Source organism: Maniola jurtina, chromosome 2, assembly GCF_905333055.1.
Source record: "Maniola jurtina chromosome 2, ilManJurt1.1, whole genome shotgun sequence".
NCBI classification, from domain to species: Eukaryota; Metazoa; Arthropoda; class Insecta; order Lepidoptera; family Nymphalidae; genus Maniola; species Maniola jurtina.
In genome coordinates, this window is record NC_060030.1 from 15,830,330 (window position 1) to 15,846,305 (window position 15,976).

General features: G+C 35.8%; 1 protein-coding gene across 8 annotated transcripts in view; it reads right to left on the reverse strand.

The window, feature by feature from the left end:
- The window catches only part of LOC123874672, a 132,974-nt gene that overhangs the window by 29,551 nt on the left and 87,447 nt on the right, over positions 1 to 15,976 (reverse strand). For 2 of the 8 annotated variants that reach the window (XM_045920188.1, XM_045920198.1), the window contains exon 1: positions 10,879 to 11,054. The exons of 4 other annotated variants lie outside the window; for them this stretch is intronic. The gene's annotated coding sequence lies outside the window, so the exon portion shown is untranslated. Of the gene's footprint in view, positions 1 to 10,872; positions 11,055 to 15,976 lie in introns of those variants that run through there. 2 more of the 8 variants (XM_045920187.1, XM_045920190.1) reach the window with 1 other exon arrangement.

The window sequence follows — 15,976 nt, forward strand, 5'->3', positions numbered from 1 at the left end:
TGTGCCATGTTTCATACAGTTCCATACATTACAACGCAATGGTACACGCTACGTCTACGCTTACGCAGGCTGTGTGAACGAGCTATGTATTAGGGCTACCTGCGTCAAATGTACATTATTGACGCTTGTCAGTGACATTGAAGCTTCGACGTGTTGTTTTAGAAGATCCCTGTCGTGAACTGTGCTTGTTCTCAGTAGTGAGCCGGTAATGGGTTGATAATGTGGATGATGATGTGTGTGTGAGTTGGTATCTGACATTCGAAATCTGTACCAAGTCTAGTTCCAAAAAAAGCGCATCATCAGCTTACGTATGAAATTGTCACTTTCTCACCTGTCTTAATTATCACGCTCTTATATAACCGACGGATTCTGTTATAATTTTATTACCGTACCTAATTATTACTTAATCGCTTTATTATGTTTCTCTGATTGAGAACAGCAAAAATATTTTAAGATAAGTAATTAGGGAGACGCGAACAGAGTTCACTAATTTATTTAAAAGTAGGTATAAAATAGTAAAAAGTTGAGAAATTGACTGATTGACATCAGCGTACAAGTCAAATCTGGATCTAGGGGTCTAGAAACTACAGATTTGGCGTGTAGTTCTGGAATTTAGACCACGAATGAGAACGAACTTTGAGATGTTTCAACGGGCTCTTTCGTTTCGTACCTAGATCTGTGACCTCAGTCAAATTGGTCGTGAAAGTGGTTTCAGGATTGATGCATGATTTCTTTTGAGTCAAAGGATAAGTAAGGTTTATGCTTATAAACTAAACTAAACTAAACTAAACTATGTTAGGAGTTTCACTGAGGGATAAGATCCGAAATGAGGAGATCCGCAGGAGAACCAAGGTCACTGACATAGCCCAAACTATTAGCAAGCTGAAGTGGCAGTGGGCAGGCCATGCCTGTCGTAGAGGCGATGGCTGTTGGAGCCGGAAAGTCCTTGAGTGGAGACCGCGTTTAAGCAAACGTAGTGTGGAACGCCCTCCAGCACGATAGACCGACGATATAAAGCGGCTGGTGGGAAGTGGCTGGATGAGGAAGGCTGAGGACCGGGTGTGGTGGCGCTCTATAGGGAAGGACTATGTCCAACAGTGGACGTCCGCAGGCTGATGATGATGATGATGATGATGCTTATAAAAATCTAGCACTCATTATATTTTATATATCTATTGGAATATTCACGCTAATATTCCACGATGACGCTCCTATTTTTTGCTCATCTATCACAAAACAAAGAGACGAGCAAAAAATACTAAACGTAATTTGCAATTTTAAAACTTCGGGGTATGAAAAATCCAAAATTACCGACATTTTAAACAAAAAATATCATTTAAAACTGATGAGTTACATACGGAAATAAATTTGAACTGTCGGAATTTTTATAAATAGGTACCTAAGTACTTACTTATGTTAAGCAAATAGATTTGTCGGTTTTGAGATTTTAATTTAACCAGATCAAACGTTAGTAGATCATTTGCAACTTCAAACCGAAAAAGCAATATGTCCCTTCTTCTTGAGGTAAAGAACCTATTTAGGCACCCAAAGTTTTACCAAAATATTGTTTTCATTTTCCTTATCTAATAGATAAACATACTTATCAAGAGCAAGAGAATCGTCTCGCAAAATAATGTTACAAATACATCTTAATATTGTATATATAATTTTTTTGTACTACGTATATCCTTATTAGGTCATCGACTTTTGATAAATTATTCTTTCATGATTACGATTATTTCTAGTTTCATAAGGCACGATATTATGCTATAACTATATTTATTATAACAATTACAACAGCTATGAACTACATTTAATTATTTTGTAATTTCAACAGTTTTAAGTACCTTTAGGAAATCATATTAATTTTATTTTACGCAAATTAAGCAAGTAGGTTTAGAGTATTTTTTAGTTGAGACATTTTGATAGCTTATTTATTGGTCCGTAGTCCTTACCTGCTAGAAAATTCACTGAAATGTTTCGTACATTGAAAAGAAAATGGCACTAAGCAAAACATGGCAGTTGTGTCTTTTATTAAATTCTTAAATTTTCACGAACAACCAGATTTTTTAAAACATAGATAGGCATTAAGGCCTCATTCGCACGAGAACTTTCTTAACGTCCGTTAAAAAAGCGTTCAATAGAACAAATGCATTCCCAAGCATCTGTTCACACATCAACGCTTTTTTAACGCGCACTTCCTAAGTAAAAACTCTCAATTTTCTGAAATAATAACATACCACCTACTTGCCTACGGAACACTCAGTATAGACAGAATATTATAGTGTTGGTGTTTTAATAGAAAAATAAGTAGATAATGATATCTCCAGTATGAAAATCCATATAATTTAAACACATTATACGAAGATTCAAAAGATATTAGTATCTTATTTTTTGCTAAAGATAAAGATAAGTAATAAATCTTTAAGATTTTCGCGCTTTTAGCTTTAATGAGAATGAGGATATATATAAAAACCTGTCAGTTCAGCGTCGAGTACAGAGTCCAAGGTTTCATCGGTTTTTTTTTCACCCACACGTATTTCGCGTCTACTAGTTAATACATTACATGGACATTACATTATCACCGATAGCGCATACCAGAAAATGAAGAAAATGCATTGAAATTTACCACCGAATTTAAATCCGGTTCACTCCGATATGATCAACCCATTCCCGGCTCACTACGGAGCACGGGACTGCTGTCAGAGTGAGAATGGTTTTGGCCATATTCTACTACTTGATTACTGACTAGATTTGGCAGACTTCACAGACTTTTGAGAACATTATGTAGATCTCAGGCATGCAGGTTTCCACACGAATTTTTTCTTCACCGTCAAAGCAAGTGATAGAAATTAATAACTTAAAACGCACGTCATAACTCCGAAAAGTTAGAGGTGCGTGCTCGGGATCGAACCGCCGACCTCTGATTAGAAGGCGGACCTCCTAACCACTAGGTTATCACAGCTTAACCACTACCACAGTTCACTCTGCCACTACTGAGCAACGAAGATGGGTCTCCTCCATAGATACAAGAAAGTTTTGTCTATGGTCTCCTCTCAAATAAGAAGTGCCGCACCTCACCGTGGTAGACTGTGGACTGTGGCCCTAAATTACAATATGACTGTCCAGAGAAAAATAAAAGATCAAAAAAATGTCCAGAATTAATGTGACCTCTATTATACTTTTCGCTAAATGGTTACCACGCGTATGAAGTCGCGGGCATTATTTAGATGAATACCTATATAATGATAAGGAGGTCTTTATTGAGTAAGCATTTACGCAATCAGGAACTTTAAAAACTGAACATACAAGTTAATAGTCAACCTTTTACTTAACTCGTGATTTCCTTAACCGCATCGTTTAAATATAAAATGTTGACGTCAGTATAGCGTTTGTACTGTGGTATAGCTACCTATAGGATTTCCCCTGCAGAACGCGTGGTTTTCTGTGCATAGATTTAAGTTTTACCTTCTGTGATGATCGAGTAAGATAGAACTGTTGATAAAGTTTATTCGCTTTCATCACGTGAAAATTCAAGAAAAGAATTTTTGCTTCTTGAACACATAAAATGCTAAATATGTCATTGAAATCGACACACGCGTAGTTACCGTGTTTTACTTTATTGCAAAACTAGCTGATGCCCGCAGCTTCACCCGCGTGAATTTAGGGTCTGAAATCCCGTAGGAACTTTTGATTTCCCAGGACAAAAGTAGCCTATCCGTAATAGGCCGTCCCGAATTTATAACCGACAGTTTCTAAATCCCATCAGTATTGATGGTGTGATCCCCTGCAGCATCAGGATTGAGGAGTTGGAATTCAATTTTTTTACGAACCAATGTCACGAAGTTCCTCTATCGATTTAAAAAAAAATTACGCAAATCAGTTCAGAAATCTCGGAGATTTCGGTGTACATAGGTAGAAAAACGCAACTCCCTTTTTGAAAGTCGGTTAAAAAGTAGCCTATGTTACTCCCTGGCCAATCCTCTACTTGTCTGTGAAAATCCCGTCAAAATCGGTTCAGCCGTTCCAAAGATTAGCCTTTTCAAACAGACAGACAGACAGACAGACAAAAATTTTAAAAACGTGTGATTCAGTTATGGTATCGTTCAAATAACCATATGAGCTTAATATGAGGTATTAATTTCGAAATTACAGACAGACACTCCAATTTTATTTATTAGTATAGATTGTATCAAGGGGCACGATTTCTGTAATTTGTCTGTGGCGCCGAGTAGACGAAAATTATACAAATTCGAGAAATGGTATTCTGTTAAAATGAGGCTTCGTGGATTTAACACTAGATATTTTATGATAATATTAAACACTATTCCACCTGATTTCGTCCAGGTGGACTTAGGTTTTTTAAAAACTTCATGGGAAATCTTTGATTTTCCGGGATCGAAAAGTACCTTATGACCGTCTTCAGGGTGCAAACTATATCTTTGTATGTCAAAATCCGATTAATGGATGGGACCGTAAAAGCTAACAAATGGACAAGCATACTTTCGCACTTTCAATATATTATGGAAATATTACACTTACTCTGAAAAGAGACCCCATGCTTTATAGTGAGCTGGCAGTGGGTTGATCATGATCATTATACATACCTAAATATTCAAGTATTTTAATATTTTTTCTGTTTATAGATAAAAATAAGTAGGGGAGAGTGTGCATGAAAGAGCCAGGCTTTGAAAGAGCCGATGTGATTTTCCATTACTTATCGATATTCTACCAAAGTTTAATTTTACTCCTTAAATGGCAACACTGGATAGCTGTTACCCACAAACATTTGACAGTTCTACGACAGCAAATGGCCTCACAGGACTGTTACGAAAATTCGGAAGCCAAAAAGTAAGTTTCTTTGTGTTTCTTTCATCTTTTTTTTCAAAAAGGGTATTGCATAAGTTGACAAAACTGATATACAGTATTGGCGTCTATATATTTGCCCTTGTTTTGCATAAATAATATCAGATCAGCGTTCTGGTATAGTGCCTTTTTTTTGAAGTTATATTTTTAAAAGCGTCGTGTTTTGAAAGAGCCAGTTATTTATGCTTTGAAAGAGCCGCCTCTTTCATGACACGAAAACTGGCTCATTCAATACATCGTTTAGTTTTAATTAACCCCCGACGAAAAAAGAGGGGTGTTATAAGTTTGACGTGTGTGTCTGTGTGTCTGTCTCTGTGTGTGTGTGTGTGTGTGTCTATGGCCACGTAGATCCTAAACCAATGGACTAATTCTGATGGTTCTTTTTTTTGTTTGATAACTGATGTGATAGAGATTGTTCTTAGCTATAATTTATTTATTTAATCTTTATTGCACAAAATACAAAAAAAAACAAAAGGCGGACTTAATGCCTAATGGCATTCTCTACCAGTCATATTTATAGAGGTCGGGGGTGTCCAAAATTTTTTATTTTAGTTATTTCATTATTATATGATATATGTTTCAGAATAAAAAGATATGTCTTCGCAAGCGTCAACAGCTAAAAAACGGGTAAGGCCCACAACTGCTGCAATAGAAGAGGCTGTAAAAGAAGTGCTTGCTGGAAATCAGTCCATAAATAGAACAGCGTTAGCGTTATCGTGTGGCCTCGAAGGGGTGATTAATTTCTTCTGCCAAAAATGTTTTTAATTTTAAATTGTTTTTATATTGTTTTTATTTTTTAAGTTATAGAGTAAGAATACGAGAAAGGGCTCTATTTTATGTTTTTAGACAAATTTTTATTAATTATTTAATTTTTGACTAAGACAAAGTTCAAAAGTTTTAATTGTTGATTAAGACAATGTTTAATTATTACTGAGACAGTTTAAAAATTGTGATTTTCATAGAAATACTAAAGTAAGCTTAGTATTAATCTGATTTTAAATACTTAACATAATTTTAATTGATAAAAAACCGTTTAGTACCTCAAAAGTAGGTATCGGCTCTTTCATAACACATGGTGGCTCTTTCATTGACCTGCTGCTATGAAAGAGCCGATTTCCTTTTTTTTTTAAACTATTTATATAAGAGATTATCAGCGTTGTTATCCTCTTTATTTTTATTTTATAACATTGCCAATTAAAGTGATTATAAGAAAACCTAGTTTCATTTGAAAATAATATAGTAAAAGTGTGTTTTTTTTTACACTATTCAAAACTGGCTCTTTCATCCACACTCTCCCCTACAGATCGATACTGGACTGTGGAGGCCAGTTAAACACCGGCAAGGTTGTATGAAATCAGCGAGGCTTTTAAGTAAATATACTGTTATCAGTAAAGATTAGGTATAGCTCACGTCATCATGTAAGTAGGTAATAACATGAGGTAAATGAGTTGAAAAATATTTCAGTATCTGGTTTCGTTTGGGTGTCTGAAAATCCTTTCAAATTGTAGGCACCTCAGGATTTGTGGTTTACACAATTCCAGGCTCGACGATAGATATTATAGTTCAATTTTTCCATGGAAAATATTTTCGAAAAATTAATATGTTTTTATTCAATGTTGGAGTCTTGACAGGTAGTTGATAAGTTGGTGCTAATGATGAGTGAGACGTCCCAAGGCGGCCATTGGCCTTTTGCGGGTATAAAACTAACTATAGTAGGTACTATAGTTACGCAACAGGCTGAGATGGGAATCGGGGTATGAGCTGGCGGGTGTGCGGGGTTTTTTTTTTCTTCTCTCGTCTGGCTTTACACTGACTAGCCAATGTCAAGTGTTAAGTTATTTACAAGTTAGGGAAACTATATGTATAAATATGGACTGCGTCTGTGCCGGCGCCCGCTGACATACACGCGGCGCCCCTTTAGAGCGCTTCCCAGTCAGTTCCACCACCAATAAACACCAGCAGAACACTAAAACCGGCCACTTCTAACAAAAAAAAAAAACACTCCAAAAAGTCACAACACGCGCGCCAGCGAACGCCACCACAGACGAAGTCCTGGTGTGCGGGGTTTTCCACCCCGGTTGCCATCTCAATCTGTCGCGCACTATACAGATATAGTTACATATTGATATAGTCGATATTAGATACAGATATTATAAAATTCAAAGGCAAAGCGATATTCAAATTTTAAAAAGTGATATTAGTTTGTACCTATTTTGTACCTGTTTGGCGCGATATTTACGCACCCTTGAGTAAATTGACACCGAATATTTAAAGTACACTTAGACCGTTCATAGGTTAATTCATAATTATAATATTATACCAAATTATAATATTATATGAAGTTCCTAATGTAATTATATGGATTATATTGTACCATATCTTTGTACTTGCCTAAATTAAATTATATATTTCTTATGTTAACTTGGTTTGGCAGGGTTATCACTGAGTTTGTTTACTTTTGCGCATAAGATAATAATAATTGGTTCGTACTTCGTATCACAAAGGTGGCTACTTTACAATTTATGAATTATAATTTAACAATTACCTACTTAATTTAAATACTCAATTTCAGTAACTTTAGGTGATATTTCTTGAACAAATTACAATCGTAATAAGTATACCTATAGGTACGTGTAAAGATGGCCGACATTAATCATAATAATACATAAGGAATTTAATTATACAATTTTTATAGAATAATATATAGTAATAAATATATACTATAGAAAACAACCCTTATATTCAGAACTTGGCCTCTACACTGCTATGCACTGGAAAATTACATCGATATGGAGTGGCCAACAGGTCATAATCAATCATCGAACAAAGAGAGGTGATAGGGCAGACATTTTTATCAATAACTCGCTTACGCAAAAGTAAAAGATTTTAAGAAAATATTACAAATTCAGTTTTGATTTATATAACTATAGTTAGTAAGTTCAGTATCGTAGATATTAACAGGAATGTTAAACATCCACATAAACTCAAGAGAGTTTCAGGATGTCAAGTAATAAAATGTAAAACTAGTCTTTGGTTCAAATAAAGAATTTAAAAAAAAAAACTATAAAAATATTAGAAAATGCAATAAAAACCACTTTTATTAGGAAATTGTAAGTTTAAGCGGCGACTGTCTTGTCTTTCTGTTCGGGTGGTCTAAGTTCCACGAACATCCCTGCCACGAACATTTAACTTTTCCAGTCAAATAATATCACCTCATTAAAGGGAAACTATCGTGAGAAAACCGGCAAGCCTAAATGTTATCAAAGGTGTGTGAATTCTGCTAAACTGGACTGTGGCTTAAACTCTTCTGAATGAAGACCGGTGGTTGTAATGAACAGAGCTTCGATAGCTCAACGGTTGAGGAGCGGACTGACTTCTGACAGGTCGGCGGTTCAAACCCCACCCGTTGCACTATTGTCGTGCCCACTCCTGGCACAAGCTTTACGCTTAATTGGAGGGGAAAGGGGAGTATTTTTCATGATTAACATAGCTAATATTCTCTTAAAAAGAAAAAATAAAAAAATTATATTTCAGCGATAAGGCCGCCTTTTGTACATAAATCTATAATGTTATTTATATACTAGCTGATGCCCGCAGCTTCGCCCGCGTGGATTGGTCAGATCCCCTGCAGCATCAGGATTGAGGAGTTGGACTTCAAATTTTTTATGAAACAATGTCGCAAAGTTCCTCTATCGATTAAAAAAGAAATGACGCAAATCGGTTCAGAAATCTCGGAGATTTCGGTGTACATAGGTAGAAAAACACAACTCCCTTTTTAAAAGTCGGTTAAAAAAGTAGCCTATTTTACGCCCTGGTCAATCCTCTACTTGCATGTGAAAGTCCCGTCAAAATCGGTTCAGCCGTTCCAAAGATTAGCCTTTTCAAACAGACAGACAGACAGACAGACAGACAGACAGACAGACAGACAGACAGACAGACAGACAGACAAAAATTTTAAAAACGTGTGATTCAGTTATGGTATCGTTCAAATAACCATATGAGCTTAATATGAGGTAGTTATTTCGAAATTACAGACAGACACTCCAATTTTATTTATTAGTATAGATTACTGTCTTGTTGGTGTACAATAAAGAATATTTTACTTTACTTTACTTTATAATAGTGGTGAGTATAGTGGGCTTGGGCAATGGGTTGAGATGATCCAATTGTAGCCACTTAGGTATTGATGCCATTTTTCCATTCGATTATCTCTCTCCATAATATTAGAGTAAATGGACTTGCTGGGTTTGATTCATAGCTGATGGTAAGTGACGAAGGAAGTTTTTGTTCATAGAAAATATGAAAATATAAACAGTTTAAGTTATAAAACTTAAGTGTATATTCTAAATCGGTTCTACATAATGCTTTTTATACATCGATGTTTTTACCATAAAAATTGATTATATTTTAATCGAACTGTGTTGCATAAAACGCATGTTAGTGGATTTTATATGGAGAAGGGAAGTCAGATAAACTTATGTAAGTAATCTTATCTTAACAAGCTATCACCTGTGACTTCGTCCGAGTAGATTTAAACTCTAACTTATATTGCTAGTGTGAAAGCTATCCGTATGCTTGTCATCCAAATCGATTCAGCAGTTTGGGCAAAAAATATGTACTTAGTTAAAAGCAATACCCCTTCTTGTTAAAAATAAAAATAAAAAAAACATTCTTTCATCATGATCAACCCATTGCCGGCCCACTACTGAGTACGGGTCTCTTCTCAGAGTAAGAAGGATTTAGGCCATAGTCTGCTGTGCTGGCCCAATGTGGATTGGCAGACTTCACACACCTTTGAGAGCATAGAGAACTCTCAGACATCCAGGTTTCCTCACGATGTTTTCCTTCACCGTTAAAGCAAGTGATATTTAATTGCTTAAAACGCACATAACTGAAAAGTTAGAGTGCCCGGGATCGAACCCCCGACTTCCGATTAGGAGCCGGACTTCTAACCACTAGGCTCTCACAGCTTTTTTACTGTACACCAATCTACACTAACCTTATAAAGAGGTAGAGTTTGTAAGTTTGGATGCAGGGAGTAATCTCCCGAACTAATGATCCGAGTCTGAAAATTCTTTTACTACATACTTATGGATTTCTTTTACTATATATCTACATTATCTTTGCCTACTATAAATTTTCCATCGATGCACGATGAATGTATGATAAATAAAATATAATTAGAACTTAGTCACGCTTTATATACCCAATTAGGTATAATATGCAGACACAATCACCCGTTAATAAGTTAATGGGCAAGCCATAGAATTACGTCAGCCTTCAAAACACCTTATCACGATAACACCTGCTCAAATATAATGTAAACTCATAATATGATGCCATGGCACCATGGGAATTAGCCGGTGCCTTGCTAGTTCACGAAATTTAAAAAAAAACATATTTTTGCTTTTATTTTTTGAATAGTGACAGTTTTTTCAGCTTTTTCCGTTTATCTACCCTAATAGCCCCCCTATAGGGTCCTACTCAGTGATGTAGTCTATCCATTCCGGACTAAAAGATATATTATATGAATTCCGTAAGTAAAATTGGGCATAGATTCCAAAACATGTATACTTTAGGGAAACTGTAATTTTAGGGCGAATAACTGGAAAGCATTTTGTTCAATACTTTGATACTTGGTCAAGGTTCTGTATATTTATCTCAATAAATAAATTTTAACTCAATAATTTCGTCATTTTACTGATTTCTAAAAGGAAAATTATCAATAAGTTTTTATTCTTTAGTAGTACCTAGGCAATTGAAAAATTGACCTGACAATAATTTTTTCAAATAAGCAACGAGCGCCAAAGTTATGCAAATCTTGTTCGACTTTAAATAGAACCTATGCGTAAATTAAAGGGATTTTTAATTGTGAGAACTCTTTTTGCGACTCTACAACGGCGTTTTCTACTGATAAAATATATCATGTAAAAATCATGGCATGTAAAGTGGTATAATAATGATTAGGCGATGGCGGTGATGGCATCTTGGGCATTAAATACGCACACTCACGAAATTAAAAAAAAAATCACAACACTGCACTTCCCGCCTAGTTATTGACAGTTAATTTTTTTTTAAATACAGATGAAAAATAAAAAAAAGAACGCGGGATTTTCGCGACTCCGCGATTGGCGCGAATGAAGACCGCGGGCCGCGCGTCGCGTGCCAAGTCGGAGAAGATAATGCGTGCTGTCTAGAAAACAGAAAACTACAGTCGTATACCGCGCCGCTTAAGTAACGGATAATACAATGTTAATTCGGATTATTTGCGCGCTTGCCCGTGAGCAATAAAATGGGCTGAGAGTCGGTGGGAATCTTTCAGGAGAAATTGAAATTCGGTGTAACTACTTAGGTACTTAAGAGGATAGTCTAGGTGTTTTTTCCAAATTTTTTTCATAGTCCAGTACGCATTTGCCTACATTTTATTATTGAAATATTATTTCGAATGATAACGTTTTTACCTGGTGTAATTTGGTTTTAGGAGTCACTAAAGTACAAATAAAAAGAACCACGTTGTCGATTTTAAAGAAAATACAAATTATATTTAAAAAAAAATTATTTATAAATCAGTGGAATCAGTGGAAATTGCTAATAAGTAGGTTGAAAAAAAAATTATGTTGTAAAGCTTAGCTTATTCTAGCCTAGCCTTAGCTTTTGAAACAAAAATAAAAGATCTAAAATTAGGATGTGATTATAGTATCGTATAAAAATAAATCCAAAAGATTATCTAATCAAAAGAACTTGTAAAAGTCTAATTGAATAAAAATATTTTGAATTTGAATTTGAATTTATAGTAGCCTTGTAGGACTTCGTCTGTGGTAGCGTTTACTGGCGCGCGTGTTGTGACTTTTTGGAGTGTTTTTTTGTTAAAAGTGGCTGGTTTTTGTGTTCTGCTGGTGTTTATTGCTGGTGGAACTGACTGGGAAGCGCTCTAAAGGGGTGCCGCGTGTATGTCGGCGGGCGCCGGCACAGACGAAGTCCATACTTATACATATAGTTTTCCTAACTTGTAAATAACTACAAACTTGACATTGGCTAATCAGTGTAAAGCCAGACGAGATAAGAAAAAAAAAAAAAAGTAGCCTTGTATGGGGTTTACATAACTTTCGTTAGTATAGTATGAATTTAATACGAGTTGGCTGGCCAATCAATTTTTCCGTTCAGGTTAATGAACCTTGTTAGGTAGCTTTCAATTCAAGTTGATACCTACTTCTCACAAAATTTTCCACCGGCTCTCCTTCTAGAATGCCTCAATCATCATTAATGATCTGTTAAGAGCTAAAAGTGTTAAGGCATAAGTAGAGGTCCTTTTTTTTTCTCTCTCGTCTGGCTTTACAAAGATAAGCCAATGTCAAGTTTGTAGTTATTTGTAACAAGTTAGGGAAACTATACAAGTATGGACCCCGTCTGTGCCGGCGCTCGCCGACACACGCACGGCACCCCCTTAGAGCGCTTTCCAGTCAGTTTTAACAAAAAAAAAACACTCCAAAAAGGCAGAGCACGCCCGCCAGCTAACACCAACACAGACGAAGTCCCTAGGTAGAGGTAGAGTTGCCTTTTGACAAGATAATTAAGCAAGACGTGATGCAGGTTGGGTGTTAGCAAGAATCTCGTCGTTACATCATAAATACCTAATTGCCATTAAAGTTCGACGAGTGGAGCTGCCAAACTCTCAATCTACCATAATGACTATTGCACAAACATTATAGTACAGGTATATTTAAAAAAAAATGGTAATTTATTGACGTCTGCTATGCATTTCGATTGAGAAGATCGTATTTCGTAACTAGCATTAAAAATACCTACCTATCACCAGTAACAAAAAAATTAACTCCTACTTAAGTAACTGTTTTTGTTTAAAAAATAAAAGCGACTGTAATACTTATTGTATAAGAATTACAAAACAAATATGCAGATTGCAGGATGATCAAGAAAATCTCAGTGAAAGTAAAATTATAGATAAATATAAACAACATTAACGAAAGCATCGAAGAAAAGCGTAAAAATATTTAAGATAGTGAGAAAATCTATCTAGGCACCTGACTATATTTTTAAATACTTAGTGTTTAAAGCACAGTTTTTAATATTTCATATAAATTGGGTAAGAAAATTAAATAAGTATATATACTGAATCATTGAAATCTATAGGTACAGTACAAAAATCCGCACTGCAATGCAATAGGTAACTCAACGTCTGATAGTTTTCACGGAGTTTTTACGTGCATCCGAAGAGATAAAGAATAAATTCCCGCTCTCGTCTCGTAGCAACAAGCAATCATCTTAATTGCTCAAGAAACCGTATAATATTTGACTGATTTGATTTATTTTACTATATTATTCACGTGTTTTTATATATAAATGCGCGTGCGCAACTGCTATAGTATATTAGTATATAAAAAGAAAAGCTGACTGACTGACTTACTGACTGACTGATCTATAAACGCTCAGCTCAAACTACTGGATGGATCGGGCTCGCAGATATCTATTATGACGAAAGGATTTTTGAAAATTCAACCCCTAAGGAGGTAAAATAAGGACGTACCAAACTGCCAAATCAAATGACTTCTGCAACTACTTAATTTACGCAATTTCTTGCAGACATCAGCTGTATAGGCACTCGCAGCAAATTAACTTTTGCAAGTTTTTTATCCTAAAACTTGCATGATATGAGAGCGACTTCTGCAAGAAAACTTGCGAGTGGAATCTTGACCTGACGGAGACAAAAGTTGCTCGTTTGCACCCGCCGTTATAGTATTACGAAACCAAAGAGTATAATAGACGCTGAAATCTATATGAAGTGTACCTTCCACATATTGTATATCACTCCTTTCGAAGATCGTTCCACATGACAGAGCTGTCGCCCGACAAGTGCCAAACTGGTAGGCAACTGGTAACACAACACCGCCCTTCAAATATAAGGCTGCACCAAATTACTCTCTACTCTTGTATCACACAAACGTGTAACGAACATGGTTTCAAAAGAATACTGAAGGAAACACACTTCTAATTTTTTTCCGATCATTTATTCAAAGTAGGCTGCTATTATCTGCTATTGGTTGTTGCTTACGCGCCATGTTTTGTGGGCGCGAATCATGAGCGAGTTACCAGGAATCTCTGTTGTTCTTGTGCGTAAAATCTTCACGTCAAACAATAGGGTCTGTATTTTGTAGGTTTTAGTCAGCGTTAGGTTACGCTCTTCTGTGCTAACAAATTTTACGGATGCGTCTTATACAAGTACTGTGCCAACTTTAAAAGACGCGTGATTTTAACTTCCAGTCTGAATCCTCAGTGCTGAGAATGGAAACCGATAATGATGGTTAGTAATACGGTGGGTTTCTAGATCCTCTCAGATGAGCAACAGTAACCGTGAGTAAAAGTTCAACTTTTTAGTCGCCTTATGAAGTTATGTCACACCTATACGTAACGAGCCTACTTTCATAAGTATTGAACTAAACAAACATTGCGCATAACCTTCAATATTGTATAATAACTGGTTCTGAATTAATTCTCCCCTGTACTTATTTGGGTATCAGGAACAAATATCCAGATCAAACAAAACGATGTAATATGAACTTATGTCATGAAGCTAAATATGAAATTGTTTAAATGTTAGGTAAGATTTTAACAACCCGCAGTTTTCAGAGTTCATCTACTTGCGTAATATTCCATTATTTTAATTATTGGCCAAATTGCATTTCAAAAAGATGTTAATATGTGTTCCACAATAGCATTTCAAATTACGAGTAAGTACCTAAAACCACAAAAATGCAATAAAAACTTATATTTACTCAAGATGGTTTCACTTCTTGGCATACCGTAACGAATGGCCAAAATATGTAAGTAGAACAAAGCACTGAGATCGTACGAATGCCCTCGAAAAACAAAAACAAATGAAATTAATTACAGAATTATATTGATCCGAGACATGATCGCTAGCTATGCCACATAATATAAGAAAGCTCAGAGCTACTCAGCGGACGATGGAGAGAGCTATGCTTGGAGTTCTTCTACTTGATCAAACCAGAAAACCAGAGTAACCGACATAGCTCAACTGGTTGCGAAGCTGAAGTGGCAATGAGCAGAGGACATAGTTCGAAAAGCCGATAAGTAGACGTCCAAATGTGTTATAATGGTGACATCGCAGCGGAAGGCGCAGCGTTGGGAGACCCTCCACTAATAGTATAGGTTAAAAATGAAGATGATTTTTTTATCGCCTACAAATTAGCCCTTGACTGCGATCTCGCCTGATGGTAAGTGATGATGCCGTCTAAGATGGAAGCGGGTTAACTTGGAAGGGGTATGAAATTTTTATTGAACCCATACTTACCGGAACGCTAAATCTTTTGCCGGCACGGCTTTGCCGTTATTGATGATGATGTTGATTCTTAAATGCATAAAAAAGATAATGTGACAGTCTCAGTTATTATAAATCAATCGTTGACACTAATAAACTACTTACACAACTTTTTTTAACGCATTGTAAACAAGTTTTCGGCGGAACTAGTTTTACTACAACTAGAAGGTACGGGAAGAATAAAAAAAAATATCTTGTTTACTAGGTATCAGGAATTTATAAAAAACATGGCGCTCGTAACGGTGTGACAGGAGGACGATGTTATTAATCAACATCGACTCGCCCGGGGCAAATCGATCGCAAACCTTATAATTATATCTTCAAGCTAAAAATATGTATTTTGGAAAAATATAATATAATTTGCAAAAAAATTAATAGGTAGGTAAGTATGTTTTAAATACACAACAACAATTTATTTAAAAAAAAATGATTTATTTTGCTTGATATTTTCCTCAAAAGAATTATTTGGTGGGTGAACAGGTTTTTGCTTCTCACTCGCATTCTCACTTTCCTTGGTCACATATTATCTAGACGCGAAGATGTCTCCATTGAACTTCTAGTAGTTCAAGGAAGTGACGAGGGCACCAAAACACATGGTAGATCGCCCATGAGATGGACGGACCAAGCTGCAATGGATGTTTTCTTACTTGAGTTCATAAGAAAGGCAGCCATCAAAGAGGAATTGAAACCCATTGAAGCGTGTGCTCAATTGCGGTAGAATGACAGCTACAATCTCACGATCGCAATCATCTCTGA